The following is a 19,576-nucleotide window of genomic DNA, read 5'->3' as shown; positions in this document are numbered from 1 at the left end:
TACAAAATAATTGAATATAATTATACAAACCAGAAAGAACAAGAACAAAATAAACGGTGCAAAACAAACTGCACACAACATAATCCCTATGGGAGAGCCAGACTAAGGAACATCACCGTCACCATGCATGTAGCCTTTTATCAAAATTGTATTGGATCTGAAAATCTAAGGGAGTGAAAGAAGAATACAAAGAAAGCCGCACACCCCGAGATCAACAGGCAGCAGCTACAGAGCCCTGATATTCCTCCACGCCTTTATCCAGGCCTCCTGCTGCCACCTGTCTTTCTCAAGACCCCGAATCTTCCCAACCTCACCCAGAATGTTCTGCACCACCACTTCCACAGGGAGGATTTTACCCCGTAAGGATACCTGACACCGTGCGCTCCACGTGAAATAACGGACTACTAAACTAACTAAAAAAAGTGTTTCCAAATCATAATCCCGACGAGTCTGGAAAGCCCCATACACCCACTCTGCATAACTCATATGGGGGAGGAAGGGTATACTCAGAGCCCTCCCCACCCTCTTGTACACCTCTATATTAAAAGGGCACTGAAGTAGAAAGTGATCCATGGACTCCACCACTCCTCCACACTCCACTCTCGGGCAGCCCCGATCACTCATGGAAAGAAACTTCAAGTTGCCCTTCACATATAGTTTTCCATGAAAGGCAAGCCAAGCCTGATCCCTAAACTTCATTGGGATTCTCTCCAAATTAATCAACCGCAAACCCACCCCCAAAGTCAACCCATCTGGCCCTGGCGTTTTCTTGATGGCCAGTTTATCAATAGCCTGGACTACCTCATCTGCAGTGATTTCATCTGTCAAATTCATCAAAGGAACATTACTTTCCAGTCCTGGTGTAGAGTCCAAAAAAAACAACATCCTTGTCCGATCAAGGTTCCTTCCTTCCAGGAGATCGGCATAGTATGACCTGACCACCTCCAGGATCCCTGATCTAGACTTCGTCAGAGAGCCTGTACTGTCCTTCAGGCCATGGACCGTCTTAACTGCTACGCTCTGTTTACAGTTCTGGTAAGGGTCAGGCGAATGGTATTTCCCGTAATCCCTCTCCTGAACCAAAGAGGCGTGCCGGTCATATTCATGTCTCCTAAGGAGGAGCTTCACCTCAGAGATCGCCCCACAATCTCCTCCATTCGAAACAAGGCGGTCAAGTTTCCTCCGCAAACGCTGGTAGGTGATATACTTATCTTGCTGCTTCTTTCTTCCTATGGCCTTGAAAAGCCTAACAGTCCGCTGTTTTACAAGCTCCCACCATTCTGACTTAATGTTGCAAAAGTCTAGGATCGTTACCTGTGCTTGAAAAAAGTCCTCAAAGGATTGTCTTACTCTCTCGTCTTCCAGGAGGGCCGAATTCAATCTCCAGATACCCCTCCCCCTAGGTGGCATGTCTGAGGCATTCAGAGTCACAGATAGAATACAGTGGTCAGAAAACTCCACTGCCCGACACACAGGTGCCGAAAAAGCAGAGTCTCCCTTTAAAAAAAAAACTATCTATCCTACTCTGACTACTACCTCTCTGAAAAGTGAACCCCGTGCTGTCTGGGCAACGCTTAATGTGCGCATCTACCAGACCTGCTTCCCTAACTATCGCATTGAGAAAAAGGGTGTCATAGCCCAGCTTATCTCTGAAACCTCTCCTGTCTTTAGACCTAGTAATGGTGTTAAAATCACCTCCAAAGATAACCTGCTGGGCCATAAAAGAAAAGGCTTAATCTTTGTAAAGAGGCATTTCCTGTCCCACTTCGTCTGGGGACCATAGATGTTAATCAGGCGCAAGTCCTGCCCCCTTACAGAGACGTCCAAGACCATGCATCTCCCAATCTCTACCTCAATTACCCGCCGGCACGTTACCATACCAGAAAAAAGGACTGCAACCCCGCTGTAAGGCTCGGCCGCAAGAGACCAAAATGAGGGACCACGTCTCCACTCCTTCTTTGCCAGATGTATATCGGCCAGACTATTCAGATGGGTCTCTTGTAAAAACAAAATGTCAGCATCAAACTCGCTGAGCAAAAATAAGGCCATATGACGAGCGCTTACTGATCTCAAGCTGGCAACATTAATGGTTGCCACTTTTAACAGAGTGGGAACTGCCATTAGGGTAATTGAGGCAGACGTTTCTTAGCCTGACTACTTCCTCTCCCTGGAGAACCAGCACGCTTTGTTGCGCCCTGGCACTCATCATCCATGGAGGACGCTGAACTGAACGAGTCCCAATCATCATCATCATCGTCCGACAGTACCTTAAACTTATTTTTCAAAGGCAAAACTTCAGGATTGAAGGGAACTGAACCCTTTTTTTCCTTATTTTGCCCCTCCTCCTCCTATCCTCCAACCACTCCATATCATCTTTGGATAAACCACAACCAGCCTCCCCACACCTATCCTCCCCTTCAACCCCCTCCCCCCCACTCTCCCTTCCCTTAGCTACCACCAGGCCAGCCTCCCCACTATTTTCCCCACTCCTCTGCACCCCACGATCTGCAATAGAAACCCTGCAGCGTCGGGGGAGGGGGGCTGGCACCACACCTGATGCACCAGCCTCAGCGCCTCTTGCTGCCTCTGCAATTTTAGAAGACACAGAAGGATTGGACACATTCTTGGCAACTGAAACTTTACATACAGGCTGGGAGGACACAGGCACACTAGGTACACGCACAGACTGGGAGGACACAGACACATTGGGTACTGGCACAGACTGGGGAACCACAGACTGGGGAGACACAGACCCATTGGGTATGGGCACAGACTGGGGAGACGCAGACAGAGGCGTAACTAGAAACCTCAGGGCCCCGATGCAAGAAATCAGGAAGGGCCCCCCCCCCCCCCCCCCCCCCCGAAAAGCATGATTTTGATACTATATTTTTTTCCACTGTAGAGCAAAGTAAAACATTTCTGTGCAGCCTGTGTCCCGAGTGAAACCTGTGTCACCAGTGCAGTGGTGGTACTGGAGGGGGGTGGCAGTGGTACTGGAGGGGGATGGTGGTCCTGGAGGTGGGTGGCGGTGGTAGTCCTGGAGAGGGGTGGCAGTGGTACTGGAGGTGGGTGGTGGTGGTGGTACTGGAGGGGGGCTGATGGTGGCACTGGAGGGGGGTGGCAGTGGTGGTACTGGAGGGGGATAGTGGTCCTGGAGAGGGGTGGCAGTGGTACTGGAGGGGGATGGTGGTCTTGGAGAGGGGTGGCGGTGGTACTGGAGGTGGGTGGCGGTGGTGGTACTGAAGGTGGTAGCGGTCCTAGAGAGGGGTGGCGGTGGTACCGGAGGTGGGTGGCGGTGGTACTGGAGAGGCATGATGGTCCTGGAGAGGGGTGGCGGTGGTACTGGAGGTGGGTGGCATGGTGGTGGTACTGGAGAGGGGGTGGCGGTGGTACTGGAGGTGGGTGGTGGTGGTACTGGAGGTGGGTGGCGGTGGTGGTACTGAAGGGGGGTGGCGGTCCTGGAGAGGGGTGGCGGTGGTACCGGAGGGTGGGTGGTGGTATTGGAGGAGGGTGGCGATGGTACTGGAGAGGCATGGTTGTCCTGGAGGTGGGTGGCGGTGGTACTGGAGGTGGGTGGCATGGTGGTGGTACTGGAGAGGGGGTGGCGGTGGTACTGGAGTGGGTGGTGGTGGCACAGTCTGGAGGGGTGGTGGCCTGGTGGTACTGGAGGGGGGGTGGTGGCACTGGAGGGGGGATGGTGGCATTGGAGGGAGGGGTGGCACTGGAGGGCGGTGGTGGAACAGTCTGGAGGGGGGGTGGTGGAACAGTCTGGGGGGGGGGTGGTGGTGGCACAGTCTGGAGGAGTGGTGGTGGTGGCACAGTCTGGAGGAGTGGTGGTGGTGGCACAGTCTGGAGGGGGGGATGGTGGCATTGGAGGGAGGGGTGGCGGCAGTCTGGAGGGGTGGTGGTGGTGGCACAGTCTGGAGGGATGGTGGTGGTGGCACAGTCTGGAAGGGTGGTGGTGGTGGCACAGTCTGGAAGGGTGGTGGTGGTGGCACAGTCTGGAAGGGTCTGGAGGGGTGGTGGCACAGTCTGGAGGGGTGGTGGTGGCACTAGAGGGGTGGTGGAGGCACTAGAGGGGGGGTGGTGGTGGCACAGTCTGGAGGGGTGGTGTTGGCAGTCTGGAGGGGGGGTGGTGGGCTGGTGGTACTGGAGGGGGGGTGGTGGCACTGGAGGGGGGATGGTGGCATTGGAGGGAGGGGTGGCACTGGAGGGCGGTGGTGGCAGTCTGGAGGGGGGGTGGTGGAACAGTCTGGAGGGGTGGTGGTGGAACAGTCTGGAGGGGGGGTGGTGGTGGCACAGTCTGGAGGGGGGGTGGAGGGCTGGTGGCACTGGAGGGCGGGTGGTGGCACTGGAGGGGTGGTGGCACAGTCTGGAGGGGTGGTGGCACTGGAAGGGGGTGGTGGTGGCACTGGAAGGGGGTGGTGGGCTAGTGGCACTCGAGGGGTGGTGGTGGCACAGTCTGGAGGGTGGGTGGCACAGTCTGGAGGGGGGGTGGTGGCACTGGAGGGAGGTGGGGGTAGCGGCACTGGAGGGGTTGTGGTGGCAGTCTGGAGGGGGGTGGTGAAACAGTCTGGAGGGGTGGTGACGGCGGGTAGATGGGTGGTGGTGGCACTGGAGGAGGTTGTGGGCTGGTGGCACTGGAGGGGGGTGGTGGCACTGGAGGGGGGGTGGTGGCACTGGAGGGAGGTGGTGGCACAGTCTGGAGGGGTGGTGGGCTGGTGGCACTGGAGGGGGGGTGGTGGCACTGGAGGGAGGTGGTGGCACAGTCTGGAGGGGCGGTGGTGGCGAACAGTCTGGAGGGGGATGGGGTGGAACAGTCTGGAGGAGGGGATGGGGTGGAACAGTCTGGAGGGGGGGATGGGGTGGGACAGTCGGGGGGTGGGGTGGGGTGGAACAGTCTGGGGGGGGATGGGGTGGAACAGTCTGGGGGGTGTGGTAGAACAGTCTGGAGGGGGGGGTGGTGGCACTGGAGGGGGGGTGGTGGGCTGGTGGCACTGGAGGACAGGGGGTGGCACAGTCTGGAGGGGTGGTGGTGGCACTGGAGGGGGGTGGTGGGCTGGTGGCACTATGGTGGCACTGGAGGGGTGGTGGTGGCATTGGAGGGAGGGGTGGCACTGGAGGGGCGGTGGTGGCAGTCTGGAGTGGAAGTGGTGGAACAGTCCGGAGGGGGGTGGTGGAACAGTCTGGAGGGGTGGTGATGGCACTGGAGGGCGGGTGGCACAGTCTGGAGGGGTGGTGGTGGCACTGGAGAGGGGGTGGTGGGCTGGTGGCACTGGAGAGGGGGTGGTGGAACTGGAGGGGTGGTGGTGGCACAGTCTGGAGGGGGATGGGGTGGAACAGTCTGGAGGGGGATGGGGTGGAACAGTCGGGGGGGATGGGGTGGAACAGTCGGGGGGGGGATGGGGTGGAACAGCCTGGGGGGGATGGGGTGGAACAGTCTGGGGGGGGTGGGGTGGAACAGTTTGGGGGGGGATGGGGTGGAACAGTCTGGAGGGAAATGGGGTGGAACAGTCTGGGGGGGTGGAACAGTCTGGGGGGGGGGTGGGGTGGAACAGTCTGGAGGGGGATGGGGTGGAACAGTCTGGGGGGGGATGGGGTGGAACAGTCTGGGGGGGATGGGGTGGAACAGTCTGGGGGGGATGGGGTGGAACAGTCTGGGGGGGGTGGTGGTGGCACTGGAGGGGGGGTGGTGGGCTGCTGGCACTGGAGGGCAGGGGGTGGCACAGTCTGGAGGGGCGATGGTGGGCTGGTGGCACTGGAGGGCAGGTGGTGGCACTGGAGGGGGGTGGCAGGCTGGCACAATCTGGAGGGGGGATGGCGACTTACCGCCAATCAATCGATGATGATCGATTCCCCCTCCTCAGAATCCTGCAGAGTGATGCTGATCAAGTGATCAAGTCCTGCATGAAGCGTGCCTCCGTTCCTACAAGAAAGCCTTGCTTCAGAGAGCTCCTCCCCCGCCTTCATTGAATTGGCTGTTCCCTTTCAGTCGCTCTGGATAGGCGGGGGCGGAGCCAAACGAGCAATTCTCTCACGCTTTCTCTCACGCTGGTGAAGGAAGCCCCCCCCCCCCCCCCCTCACCACGGCATGACAAGCGAAAATGAATAACAGCACACGCACACCCCCGGCCGGACAGTCAGGTGGGCCCCTCGGGCGGAGGGCGGCGGGCGGGCTGCCGGTGGGCCCCCTGAAGTGGCAGAGAATTACAGGGCCCAGTCGCACTTGCGACTGTTGCGACCCTGATAATTCCGCCACTGGACGCAGACCCATTGGGTATTGGCACAGACTGGGGAGACACGGACACATTGGGTATTGGCACAGACTGGGGAGACACATTGGGTATTGGCACAGACTCAGATGGAAACACAGGCCCTCCAGCTGATGAGCTCTGTGCATCCTCCATGTCCAGACGGAAAAACTCTCTCATGAGCTCAGGCTTGTTGTGCATTGCCTCAGGACACTGACTATAAGGATGTCCCACTGCATTGCACAGATTACACCTTATAATATTACAATCCTTTGCCAAATGTCCTATACCCTGACACAGAGAGCACTTCATCACTGGACAGGAGGATGCAAGATGCCCTTTATCTCCACATTTATTGCAGAGCTTTGGCTGGCCCGGGTAGAAGATGGTCAGCCTGTCCCTCCCCAGGAAAGCTGAGGATGGCAGATGCTGGACAACATTATCAATGACCTTTAATTTTAGCTGCACAGACCATCCCCCTGTCCATATTCCCCGATCGTCCAAAATCTTTCTTAGGGGGCTCAGGACGTCCCCATACCTCCTCAACCATACAGTTAGATCCCCTTGTGGTATGGATTCATTGCGCACAAGTATTGTCACCATTTTAATAAGGGGCTGGCGTGAAATAAGTTTGGGGACGAGCCCTTTCCAGTCCGGCAGGCCCCTACACACGTGTTCAAACTTCTCCCAAAATATGTCCAAAGACTCGGGACGGATAAAGGACAAGTCATATTCATAGGAACCTGCCGGACTGATCAGGGCGAAGATATCCGCAGGCCTAAACCCCATCTGCAGGATTTTATCCACCACTGTCCTCCTATGTGGGGGGTTTCCATCACCTTCCCATTTCAATTGTACAACATTCCTCCTTTTAAACAGGGAAGATAAAACGTCCCCATGCTCCCTCCCTGCTTGTCCCCCTTCCCAGATCCTGTGGCAGCAACACCAGCATAAGTTCTTCTTCCACCACCAGCATTTGCAGTCTTGTCCTCAGATACATTCAAACCTGCCGGCAGAGAGTGTGAATCAGCTGGGATAGCAGTCTTCTGATTAGCAGGACCCACCCCCTCCCCCGAACACTCAGCTTCAATCCTGGGAGCCATCACAGTCTTGGCTGTGGCAGACTCCTGGAGAATTGTAGTACTACTGCTCCCAGCATCACCTCCACCATTCACAGGAACAGCCGCTGTGCCTGGTCCAGGCAAAGTCTCTGTATTGTCCATGGACCTCTCTGCAGACTGAAGCTGACAGTTATTTATTGCTTGCTGTATATTATCTATGGGTCTGGGCTGACTGTCTGTAGCACTACAACCCTCAGCAGACCCATTGTCATTAAAGTTCCCACCATCCTGCACACACACAGTACCTGCACCTGCTCTCTCCACAGGTCTTTCCTCCACAGGACTAGGAATGGTGTCCATCTTCTCCTCACCTTCCTGGGGAGCTGAATCTGGACTGGTCTCCAGTTTGTTGATGAAATCCAGCATGTCAGAACCTTCATCCTCCTGCTCAGATGTTCCATATTGCTGGGGAGGGAAGGGGACAGAGGCCTCCGCCATTGAGGGCTCAGCAGATGTCTGAGGTGTTGAAACGCTGGGCTCATCCTCCGGCCCACTTTCTCACTCTCTGCTGACTCCGACTGTTCTTGCATCTCCTCACTGGTTGGATCACCTTCCATGCAGGAAGCGGCTCCTCTCCTCATGCGATTAAATCGCTCCTCATTCTTATATTTCTCTTTAAAATATGCCACTGTTCTCTTTCAGAGAACTCACCAGCTCCTTCTGCCTCTTAACAGCTTGCTCCAAGTCCTTCAACTCAGGCCTCAGAGCCGGCCTCTTCTTGCTGTACAATTTGGCACAAACTTGTTTTTTCTTCCGAAATTCAGTCATCAACATCAACAATCTCTCCTCTTCTTTCTCAATCTGCTTCAGCTTTCCAACAATCCTCTGTCTAAAGGCCGACAGGGACTCATCACTCTTTTGGCCAGGCCCAGAATCTTCCACAGGCCTAGCCGGGGTCCTCCCCAGGATCCAGCATCCCTCCTGGGGCAGAGAAGCAACTCTAGCCCCTGGTCTCTGGAAGCACAGGAGCAAAGGGACTAGCAACCTCACACCTCGCTGTCAAGGAGTGGAATGGCAGTTTCCCACCATCCCTGTGCTGAGTTCCCGGGTCTGTACACCTGCTGTGCCCATTATGAGGGGTTTTCACCATCCCTGTGCTGAGTTCCCGGGTCTGTACACCTGCTGTGCCCATTATGAGGGGTTCCCACCATCCCTGTGCTGAGTTCCTGGGTCTGTGCACCCGCTGTGCCCATTATGAGGGGTTCCCACCATCCATTATATGGATAATAAGTGTTTATACAAATATTTAAGGTTATAGTAAACAAATTTCATTTTTTAGATATGCTGGTTTCTGGATTGTAAAACTTTGATCTGGAAATATGGATATAGATAGTCTGCTTGGCATTAAGGGAGTGTCATCTGAAGATGCTCCTATGTCACACTCCTCAGCACATTTTATTGGGTGGGGGTTGGCTCAGTGGCACCCTCTGGTGTCAGTAGAAATCTGCTGCAGTTGGCAGTTAGGAGGTTTTCCAGCAGAACTAATCTAGAATGCTAAGAGCCGTCTCTGAGGGCCAGTGACTCTTGCTTGCTCTGGGGGCACTTGGCAGGAAGGAGGGACCAGGAGTACCGGTGAGGGACCCGAGAAGAGGAGAATTGGGGCTGTTCTGTGCAAAACCATTAAAAAGAGCAGGTAAGTTTATTTAATCACTTGCTGACCAGCCGTCGTCATTATACTGCGGCAAGGTGGCACAATCTTGCAAATCGCCGTAGGTGTACATCAGCTCGGTAACTCTCTTTGGTGGGCACTCATGGCTCCGAAGGATACATCCAAATTTCCCAAAAACGAAAATTTGTCCAAATTTTAATTCGGAACAAAACAAACTACGCATGTCTACTCCTCAGCTGAGCCACCTCAGGCAACCTCGACCCGGCATGTGAGAATATGGATCAGGATTGTAATGTCCCAGATGGTAAAAAAAAAGTCCTTCCACCACAGAACTGTTTGGTAGGTTTATGGTTAACAGCATCCATAAAAAAAAAAAAAAAAACAGAAAGCATCCACATAGGGAAAAACCATATGGTTATGGGTTTATTTGGAATAAAAAGGCTTTACATAGATTCCAGGATGTATTGCATCAAGTAAAAATCTCCTCCTATCCCCGGTGGTTCTTCTGCCCCCTCTCCCTCAATATCTTCATTATACAGAAAATAAAATAATGAGATTTCCTGAAAATTCCAACCCCCACTCATCACTAATCCAGACATTTCATGTAGAGTTCCTCTTTATGATTTATATCAGAGAAATAAATGTCGCCGATGTCTTATGATTTCCTTTCATTTGGTCGGTGAGAAATATTTCATTCTTCATAAAAATCTGTGATCTGAAGAAACAGACGTCAGCTATAGAAACATTGTCATCGCTGGCATATCCTCTCCTACAGTCTACAGCAATGGTGGTCCACCTGAAAATTATAGGGGGCCTCAAGAGGGGCCCCTGACACCTCAAGAGGGCCAAACAATAGAAGCTCCATGTCATGTGTTAAAGAAGATTGTGTGAGTTATGAATGAGCTGCACCACACCTCAGCACCCGCCATCCCACTGACTGTGTCATCTGATCCCAGGTCAGGCTGCTGCTGATGTGGCAGTATATGAACATCTGTATATGAACATCTGTATACAGCTGGCTCGTTGGTCTAGGGGTATGATTCTCGCTTAGGGTGCGAGAGATCCCGGACGAGCCCCATGTTTTTTCATTATAATACAACATTGGAGGAATAGGGGGAGATTTATGAATATAAAAAGTATCAAAAACATCCGAAGAAGTTTTCCAAACTCATCAGAACTGAACACAATAGAGAATTCAGAAGATAAATGAATCAAATGGAGGCCCATTATGAGGGGTTCCCACCATCCCTGTGCTGAGTTCTCGGGTCTGTACACCCGCTGTGCCCATTAAGAGGGGTTCCCACCATCCCTGTGCTGAGTTCCCGGGTCTGTACACCGGCTGTGCCCATTATGAGGGGTTCCCACCATCCCTGTGCTGAGTTCTCGGGTCTGTACACCCGCTGTGCCCATGTTTAGGGGTTGCCACCATCCCTGTGCTGAGTTCCCTTAGCACTGCATCCAACAGCAATGTCTTTTGCAGACAATCCTCAGTTCTGAGCTCTGTAGTTTGCACAGCAAAGGGACCCCCAACAGCCCCCAGTCCTGATATCTGCCATGTGTTCAGTGCAGCTCTATCAGGATCGCACCCCACAGGAGCAATACAACCCTGAGCCCTGAACACGGGCTTACAGCTACTCACCAACAGCCAATCCCTACTGCTATGAGCGGGTCTAGTGGTTGCAGCCAATGAAAGTTCTGGGCCTCTCTCCCTGCATAGTCCATTACACAGGGGAAGCAACCATCTGTGGCTGGTGAAATATTCTGCTGAGCGGCATAAAGGGTCCTCCGGCAGCCAGAGCTACACATACAACTTCCATTATTGATGACATTATATGGATAATAAGTGTTTATACAAATATTTAAGGTTATAGTAAACAGTTTGATACAAATATGCATCATATGATATAATGTATGGAAGGCAGACGGTCACAAGAAATCTTCGAGGTGATACGGACCTCCGATTTATGTCATGTTTGGTCTTTATCAAATTATAATTTCATTTTCTAGAGATGTTGGTTTCTGGATTGTAGAAAATAACAGAAAAGAAAATAATGAGATTTCCTGAAAATTCCAACCCCCACTCATCACTAATCCAGACATTTCATGTAGAGTTCCTCTTTATGATTTATATCAGAGAAATAAATGTCGCCGATGTCTTATGATTTCTTTTAATTTGGTCGGTGAGAAATATTTCATTCTTCATAAAAATCTGTGATCTGAAGAAACAGACGTCAGCTATAGAAACATTGTCATCGCTGGCATATCCTCTCCTTCAGTCTACAGCAATGGTGGTCCACCTGAAAATTATAGGGGGCCTCAAGAGGGGCCCCTGACACCTCAAGAGGGCCAAACAATAGAAGCTCCATGTCATGTGTTAAAGAAGATTGTGTGAGTTATGAATGAGCTGCACCACACCTCAGCACCCGCCATCCCACTGACTGTGTCATCTGATCCCAGGTCAGGCCACCTCAGCACCCGCCATCCCACTGACTGTGTCATCTGATTCCAGGTCAGACTGCTGCTGATGTGGCAGTATATGAACATCTGTATACAGCTGGCTCGTTGGTCTAGGGGTATGATTCTCGCTTAGGGTGCGAGAGGTCCCGGGTTCAAATCCCGGACGAGCCCCATGTTTTTTCATTATAATACAACATTGGAGGAATAGGGGGAGATTTATGAATATAAAAAGTATAAAAAGAAATATCAAAAACATCCGAAGAAGTTTTCCAAACTCATCAGAACTGAACACAATAGAGAATTCAGAATATAAATGAATCAAATGGAGGCCCATTATGAGGGGTTCCCACCATCCCTGTGCTGAGTTCCCGGGTCTGTGCACCCGCTGTGCCCATTATGAGGGGTTCCCACCATCCCTGTGCTGAGTTCTCGGGTCTCGGTCAAGCCGCTATGAAGCCGGAATGCAGGAGACACAGGGTGAAGCCGAGGAGGAGGAGATGTAGGGTGAAGCCGCTATAAAGCCGAGGAGCAGGAGACACGGGGTGAAGCTGCCATGAAGCTAAGGAGGAGATGTAGGGTGAAGCCGCTATGAAGCCGAGGAGCAGGAGACAGAGGGTGAAGCTGCTTTGAAGCTAAAGAGGAGGAGACGCAGGGTGAAGCTGCTATGAAGCCTAGGAGCAGGAGACACAGGGTGAAGCTGCTATGAAGCCGAGGAGCAGGAGACACAGGGTGAAGCTGCTATGAAGCCGAGGAGCAGGAGACACAGGGTGAAGCTGCTGTGAAGCCGAGGAGCAGGAGACACAGGGTGAAGCTGCTGTGAAGCCGAGGAGCAGGAGACACAGGGTGAAGCTGCTGTGAAGCCGAGGAGCAGGAGACACAGGGTGAAGCTGCTGTGAAGCCGAGGAGCAGGAGACACAGAGTGAAGCTGCTGTGAAGCCAAGGAGCAGGATACACAGGGTGAAGCTGCTGTGAAGCCGAGGAGGAGGAGACACAGGGTGAAGCTGCTGTGAAGCTAAGAGGAGGAGGAGACACAGGGTGAAGCCCCTGAGGAGAAAGTGTTGCCTGCGGCCTAGAAGGGGAAAGTGCCGGGCTGGTGAGCTGAAGAACAAGCGAGCAAAGAAGGGGGGGGGGGTTGACCGATCAAACAAGGGAGAGGGGTGGCAAATTCTTTGGGGGGAGTTTGGCAGGTGGTTTGTTTGACACCCCCCCAAAAATGGGGCGCCAGCCGCCACTGTCCCTGGGCATCAGGCTGGTTCATTCTGGGAGAGGGGGGAGTATATTGTTCTTTTAACATAATTTCGGGGGGGGGGGGGGGGCGATGGGAGAGGCTAAATGAGGTGGGTGTGTTGGGTGTTTTAGGGGTACATAGAGTTATTGAAGCTCCCCCTCCTATCCCCGGTGGTTCTTCTGCCCCCTCTCCCTCAATATCTTCATTATACAGAAAATAAAATAATGAGATTTCCTGAAAATTCCAACCCCCACTCATCACTAATCCAGACATTTCATGTAGAGTTCCTCTTTATGATTTATATCAGAGAAATAAATGTCGCCGATGTCTTATGATTTCCTTTCATTTGGTCGGTGAGAAATATTTCATTCTTCATAAAAATCTGTGATCTGAAGAAACAGACGTCAGCTATAGAAACATTGTCATCGCTGGCATATCCTCTCCTACAGTCTACAGCAATGGTGGTCCACCTGAAAATTATAGGGGGCCTCAAGAGGGGCCCCTGACACCTCAAGAGGGCCAAACAATAGAAGCTCCATGTCATGTGTTAAAGAAGATTGTGTGAGTTATGAATGAGCTGCACCACACCTCAGCACTCGCCATCCCACTGACTGTGTCATCTGATCCCAGGTCAGGCTGCTGCTGATGTGGCAGTATATGAACATCTGTATATGAACATCTGTATATGAACATCTGTATATGAACATCTGTATACAGCTGGCTCGTTGGTCTAGGGGTATGATTCTCGCTTAGGGTGCGAGAGGTCCCGGGTTCAAATCCCGGACGAGCCCCATGTTTTTTCATTATAATACAACATTGGAGGAATAGGGGGAGATTTATGAATATAAAAAGTATCAAAAACATCCGAAGAAGTTTTCCAAACTCATCAGAACTGAACACAATAGAGAATTCAGAAGATAAATGAATCAAATGGAGGCCCATTATGAGGGGTTCCCACCATCCCTGTGCTGAGTTCTCGGGTCTGTACACCCGCTGTGCCCATTAAGAGGGGTTCCCACCATCCCTGTGCTGAGTTCCCGGGTCTGTACACCCGCTGTGCCCATTATGAGGGGTTCCCACCATCCCTGTGCTGAGTTCTCGGGTCTGTACACCCGCTGTGCCCATGTTTAGGGGTTGCCACCATCCCTGTGCTGAGTTCCCTTAGCACTGCATCCAACAGCAATGTCTTTTGCAGACAATCCTCAGTTCTGAGCTCTGTAGTTTGCACAGCAAAGGGACCCCCAACAGCCCCCAGTCCTGATATCTGCCATGTGTTCAGTGCAGCTCTATCAGGATCGCACCCCACAGGAGCAATACAACCCTGAGCCCTGAACATGGGCTTACAGCTACTCACCAACAGCCAATCCCTACTGCTATGAGCGGGTCTAGTGGTTGCAGCCAATGAAAGTTCTGGGCCTCTCTCCCTGCATAGTCCATTACACAGGGGAAGCAACCATCTGTGGCTGGTGAAATATTCTGCTGAGCGGCATAAAGGGTCCTCCGGCAGCCAGAGCTACACATACAACTTCCATTATTGATGACATTATATGGATAATAAGTGTTTATACAAATATTTAAGGTTATAGTAAACAGTTTGATACAAATATGCATCATATGATATAATGTATGGAAGGCAGACGGTCACAAGAAATCTTCGATGTGATACGGACCTCCGATTTATGTCATGTTTGGTCTTTATCAAATTATAATTTCATTTTCTAGATATGTTGGTTTCTGGATTGTAGAAAATAACAGAAAAGAAAATAATGAGATTTCCTGAAATCCTACCCCCACTCATCACTAATCCAGACATTTCATGTAGAGTTCCTCTTTATGATTTATATCAGAGAAATAAATGTCGCCGATGTCTTATGATTTCTTTTAATTTGGTCGGTGAGAAATATTTCATTCTTCATAAAAATCTGTGATCTGAAGAAACAGACGTCAGCTATAGAAACATTGTCATCGCTGGCATATCCTCTCCTTCAGTCTACAGCAATGGTGGTCCACCTGAAAATTATAGGGGGCCTCAAGAGGGGCCCCTGAAACCTGAAGAGGGACAAACAATAGAAGCTCCATTTCATGGGTTAAAGAAGATTGTGTGAGTTATGAATGAGCTGCACCACACCTCAGCACCCGCCATCCCACTGACTGTGTCATCTGATCCCAGGTCAGGCTGCTGCTGATGTGGCAGTATATGAACATCTGTATATGAACATCTGTATACAGCTGGCTCGTTGGTCTAGGGGTATGATTCTCGCTTAGGGTGCGAGAGATCCCGGACGAGCCCCATGTTTTTTCATTATAATACAACATTGGAGGAATAGGGGGAGATTTATGAATATAAAAAGTATCAAAAACATCCGAAGAAGTTTTCCAAACTCATCAGAACTGAACACAATAGAGAATTCAGAAGATAAATGAATCAAATGGAGGCCCATTATGAGGGGTTCCCACCATCCCTGTGCTGAGTTCTCGGGTCTGTACACCCGCTGTGCCCATTAAGAGGGGTTCCCACCATCCCTGTGCTGAGTTCCCGGGTCTGTACACCGGCTGTGCCCATTATGAGGGGTTCCCACCATCCCTGTGCTGAGTTCTCGGGTCTGTACACCCGCTGTGCCCATGTTTAGGGGTTGCCACCATCCCTGTGCTGAGTTCCCTTAGCACTGCATCCAACAGCAATGTCTTTTGCAGACAATCCTCAGTTCTGAGCTCTGTAGTTTGCACAGCAAAGGGACCCCCAACAGCCCCCAGTCCTGATATCTGCCATGTGTTCAGTGCAGCTCTATCAGGATCGCACCCCACAGGAGCAATACAACCCTGAGCCCTGAACACGGGCTTACAGCTACTCACCAACAGCCAATCCCTACTGCTATGAGCGGGTCTAGTGGTTGCAGCCAATGAAAGTTCTGGGCCTCTCTCCCTGCATAGTCCATTACACAGGGGAAGCAACCATCTGTGGCTGGTGAAATATTCTGCTGAGCGGCATAAAGGGTCCTCCGGCAGCCAGAGCTACACATACAACTTCCATTATTGATGACATTATATGGATAATAAGTGTTTATACAAATATTTAAGGTTATAGTAAACAGTTTGATACAAATATGCATCATATGATATAATGTATGGAAGGCAGACGGTCACAAGAAATCTTCGAGGTGATACGGACCTCCGATTTATGTCATGTTTGGTCTTTATCAAATTATAATTTCATTTTCTAGAGATGTTGGTTTCTGGATTGTAGAAAATAACAGAAAAGAAAATAATGAGATTTCCTGAAATCCTACCCCCACTCATCACTAATCCAGACATTTCATGTAGAGTTCCTCTTTATGATTTATATCAGAGAAATAAATGTCGCCGATGTCTTATGATTTCTTTTAATTTGGTCGGTGAGAAATATTTCATTCTTCATAAAAATCTGTGATCTGAAGAAACAGACGTCAGCTATAGAAACATTGTCATCGCTGGCATATCCTCTCCTTCAGTCTACAGCAATGGTGGTCCACCTGAAAATTATAGGGGGCCTCAAGAGGGGCCCCTGACACCTCAAGAGGGCCAAACAATAGAAGCTCCATGTCATGTGTTAAAGAAGATTGTGTGAGTTATGAATGAGCTGCACCACACCTCAGCACCCGCCATCCCACTGACTGTGTCATCTGATCCCAGGTCAGGCCACCTCAGCACCCGCCATCCCACTGACTGTGTCATCTGATTCCAGGTCAGACTGCTGCTGATGTGGCAGTATATGAACATCTGTATATGAACATCTGTATATGAACATCTGTATACAGCTGGCTCGTTGGTCTAGGGGTATGATTCTCGCTTAGGGTGCGAGAGGTCCCGGGTTCAAATCCCGGACGAGCCCCATGTTTTTTCATTATAATACAACATTGGAGGAATAGGGGGAGATTTATGAATATAAAAAGTATAAAAAGAAATATCAAAAACATCCGAAGAAGTTTTCCAAACTCATCAGAACTGAACACAATAGAGAATTCAGAATATAAATGAATCAAATGGAGGCCCATTATGAGGGGTTCCCACCATCCCTGTGCTGGGTTCCCGGGTCTGTACACCCGCTGTGCCCATTATGAGGGGTTCCCACCATCCCTGTGCTGAGTTCCCGGGTCTGTGCACCCGCTGTCCCCATTATGAGGGGTTCCCACCATCCCTGTGCTGAGTTCTCGGGTCTCGGTCAAGCCGCTATGAAGCCGGAATGCAGGAGACACAGGGTGAAGCCGAGGAGGAGGAGATGTAGGGTGAAGCCGCTATAAAGCCGAGGAGCAGGAGACACGGGGTGAAGCTGCCATGAAGCTAAGGAGGAGATGTAGGGTGAAGCCGCTATGAAGCCGAGGAGCAGGAGACAGAGGGTGAAGCTGCTTTGAAGTTAAAGAGGAGGAGACGCAGGGTGAAGCTGCTTTGAAGCTAAAGAGGAGGAGACGCAGGGTGAAGCTGCTATGAAGCCTAGGAGCAGGAGACACAGGGTGAAGCTGCTATGAAGCCGAGGAGCAGGAGACACAGGGTGAAGCTGCTGTGAAGCCGAGGAGCAGGAGACACAGGGTGAAGCTGCTGTGAAGCCGAGGAGCAGGAGACACAGGGTGAAGCTGCTGTGAAGCCGAGGAGCAGGAGACACAGGGTGAAGCTGCTGTGAAGCCGAGGAGCAGGAGACACAGGGTGAAGCTGCTGTGAAGCCGAGGAGCAGGAGACACAGAGTGAAGCTGCTGTGAAGCCAAGGAGCAGGATACACAGGGTGAAGCTGCTGTGAAGCCGAGGAGGAGGAGACACAGGGTGAAGCTGCTGTGAAGCTAAGAGGAGGAGGAGACACAGGGTGAAGCCCCTGAGGAGAAAGTGTTGCCTGCGGCCTAGAAGGGGAAAGTGCCGGGCTGGTGAGCTGAAGAACAAGCGAGCAAAGAAGGGGGGGGGGGGGTTGACCGATCAAACAAGGGAGAGGGGTGGCAAATTCTTTGGGGGGAGTTTGGCAGGTGGTTTGTTTGACACCCCCCCAAAAATGGGGCGCCAGCCGCCACTGTCCCTGGGCATCAGGCTGGTTCATTCTGGGAGAGGGGGGAGTATATTGTTCTTTTAACATAATTTCGGGGGGGGGGGGGGGGCGATGGGAGAGGCTAAATGAGGTGGGTGTGTTGGGTGTTTTAGGGGTACATAGAGTTATTGAAGCTCCCCCTCCTATCCCCGGTGGTTCTTCTGCCCCCTCTCCCTCAATATCTTCATTATACAGAAAATAAAATAATGAGATTTCCTGAAAATTCCAACCCCCACTCATCACTAATCCAGACATTTCATGTAGAGTTCCTCTTTATGATTTATATCAGAGAAATAAATGTCGCCGATGTCTTATGATTTCCTTTCATTTGGTCGGTGAGAAATATTTCATTCTTCATAAAAATCTGTGATCTGAAGAAACAGACGTCAGCTATAGAAACATTGTCATCGCTGGCATATCCTCTCCTACAGTCTACAGCAATGGTGGTCCACCTGAAAATTATAGGGGGCCTCAAGAGGGGCCCCTGACACCTCAAGAGGGCCAAACAATAGAAGCTCCATGTCATGTGTTAAAGAAGATTGTGTGAGTTATGAATGAGCTGCACCACACCTCAGCACTCGCCATCCCACTGACTGTGTCATCTGATCCCAGGTCAGGCTGCTGCTGATGTGGCAGTATATGAACATCTGTATATGAACATCTGTATATGAACATCTGTATATGAACATCTGTATACAGCTGGCTCGTTGGTCTAGGGGTATGATTCTCGCTTAGGGTGCGAGAGGTCCCGGGTTCAAATCCCGGACGAGCCCCATGTTTTTTCATTATAATACAACATTGGAGGAATAGGGGGAGATTTATGAATATAAAAAGTATCAAAAACATCCGAAGAAGTTTTCCAAACTCATCAGAACTGAACACAATAGAGAATTCAGAAGATAAATGAATCAAATGGAGGCCCATTATGAGGGGTTCCCACCATCCCTGTGCTGAGTTCTCGGGTCTGTACACCCGCTGTGCCCATTAAGAGGGGTTCCCACCATCCCTGTGCTGAGTTCCCGGGTCTGTACACCGGCTGTGCCCATTATGAGGGGTTCCCACCATCCCTGTGCTGAGTTCTCGGGTCCGTACATCCACTGTGCCCATTATGAGGGGTTCCCACCATCCCTGTGCTGAGTTCTCGGGTCTGTACACCCGCTGTGCCCATGTTTAGGGGTTGCCACCATCCCTGTGCTGAGTTCCCTTAGCACTGCATCCAACAGCAATGTCTTTTGCAGACAATCCTCAGTTCTGAGCTCTGTAGTTTGCACAGCAAAGGGACCCCCAACAGCCCCCAGTCCTGATATCTGCCATGTGTTCAGTGCAGCTCTATCAGGATCGCACCCCACAGGAGCAATACAACCCTGAGCCCTGAACATGGGCTTACAGCTACTCACCAACAGCCAATCCCTACTGCTATGAGCGGGTCTAGTGGTTGCAGCCAATGAAAGTTCTGGGCCTCTCTCCCTGCATAGTCCATTACACAGGGGAAGCAACCATCTGTGGCTGGTGAAATATTCTGCTGAGCGGCATAAAGGGTCCTCCGGCAGCCAGAGCTACACATACAACTTCCATTATTGATGACATTATATGGATAATAAGTGTTTATACAAATATTTAAGGTTATAGTAAACAGTTTGATACAAATATGCATCATATGATATAATGTATGGAAGGCAGACGGTCACAAGAAATCTTCGAGGTGATACGGACCTCCGATTTATGTCATGTTTGGTCTTTATCAAATTATAATTTCATTTTCTAGATATGTTGGTTTCTGGATTGTAGAAAATAACAGAAAAGAAAATAATGAGATTTCCTGAAATCCTACCCCCACTCATCACTAATCCAGACATTTCATGTAGA

The 19,576-nt window shown here is 51.0% G+C and overlaps 4 non-coding genes across 4 annotated transcripts; all 4 read left to right on the top strand.

The window, feature by feature from the left end:
- The first annotated feature begins 11,537 nt into the window (after positions 1-11,537).
- On the top strand, positions 11,538-11,609 carry TRNAP-AGG (transfer RNA proline (anticodon AGG)). Its single transcript has one exon. It is a non-coding gene; the product is annotated as a tRNA-Pro (tRNA).
- A 1,776-nt stretch (positions 11,610-13,385) lies between these two features.
- TRNAP-AGG (transfer RNA proline (anticodon AGG)) lies at positions 13,386-13,457 on the top strand. Its single transcript has one exon. It is a non-coding gene; the product is annotated as a tRNA-Pro (tRNA).
- Positions 13,458-16,462: 3,005 nt separating this feature from the next.
- Positions 16,463-16,534, top strand: TRNAP-AGG (transfer RNA proline (anticodon AGG)). The gene has a single exon. It is a non-coding gene; the product is annotated as a tRNA-Pro (tRNA).
- A 1,877-nt stretch (positions 16,535-18,411) lies between these two features.
- Positions 18,412-18,483, top strand: TRNAP-AGG (transfer RNA proline (anticodon AGG)). The gene has a single exon. It is a non-coding gene; the product is annotated as a tRNA-Pro (tRNA).
- Positions 18,484-19,576: the final 1,093 nt, after the last annotated feature.

The sequence above is a fragment of the Lithobates pipiens genome, unplaced genomic scaffold (assembly GCF_037356315.1).
Source record: "Lithobates pipiens isolate NorthernLeopardFrog02 unplaced genomic scaffold, aLitPip1_a1.2 Scaffold_19, whole genome shotgun sequence".
NCBI lineage: Eukaryota > Metazoa > Chordata > Amphibia > Anura > Ranidae > Lithobates > Lithobates pipiens.
This window is presented reverse-complemented; position numbering and strand designations above follow the sequence as displayed.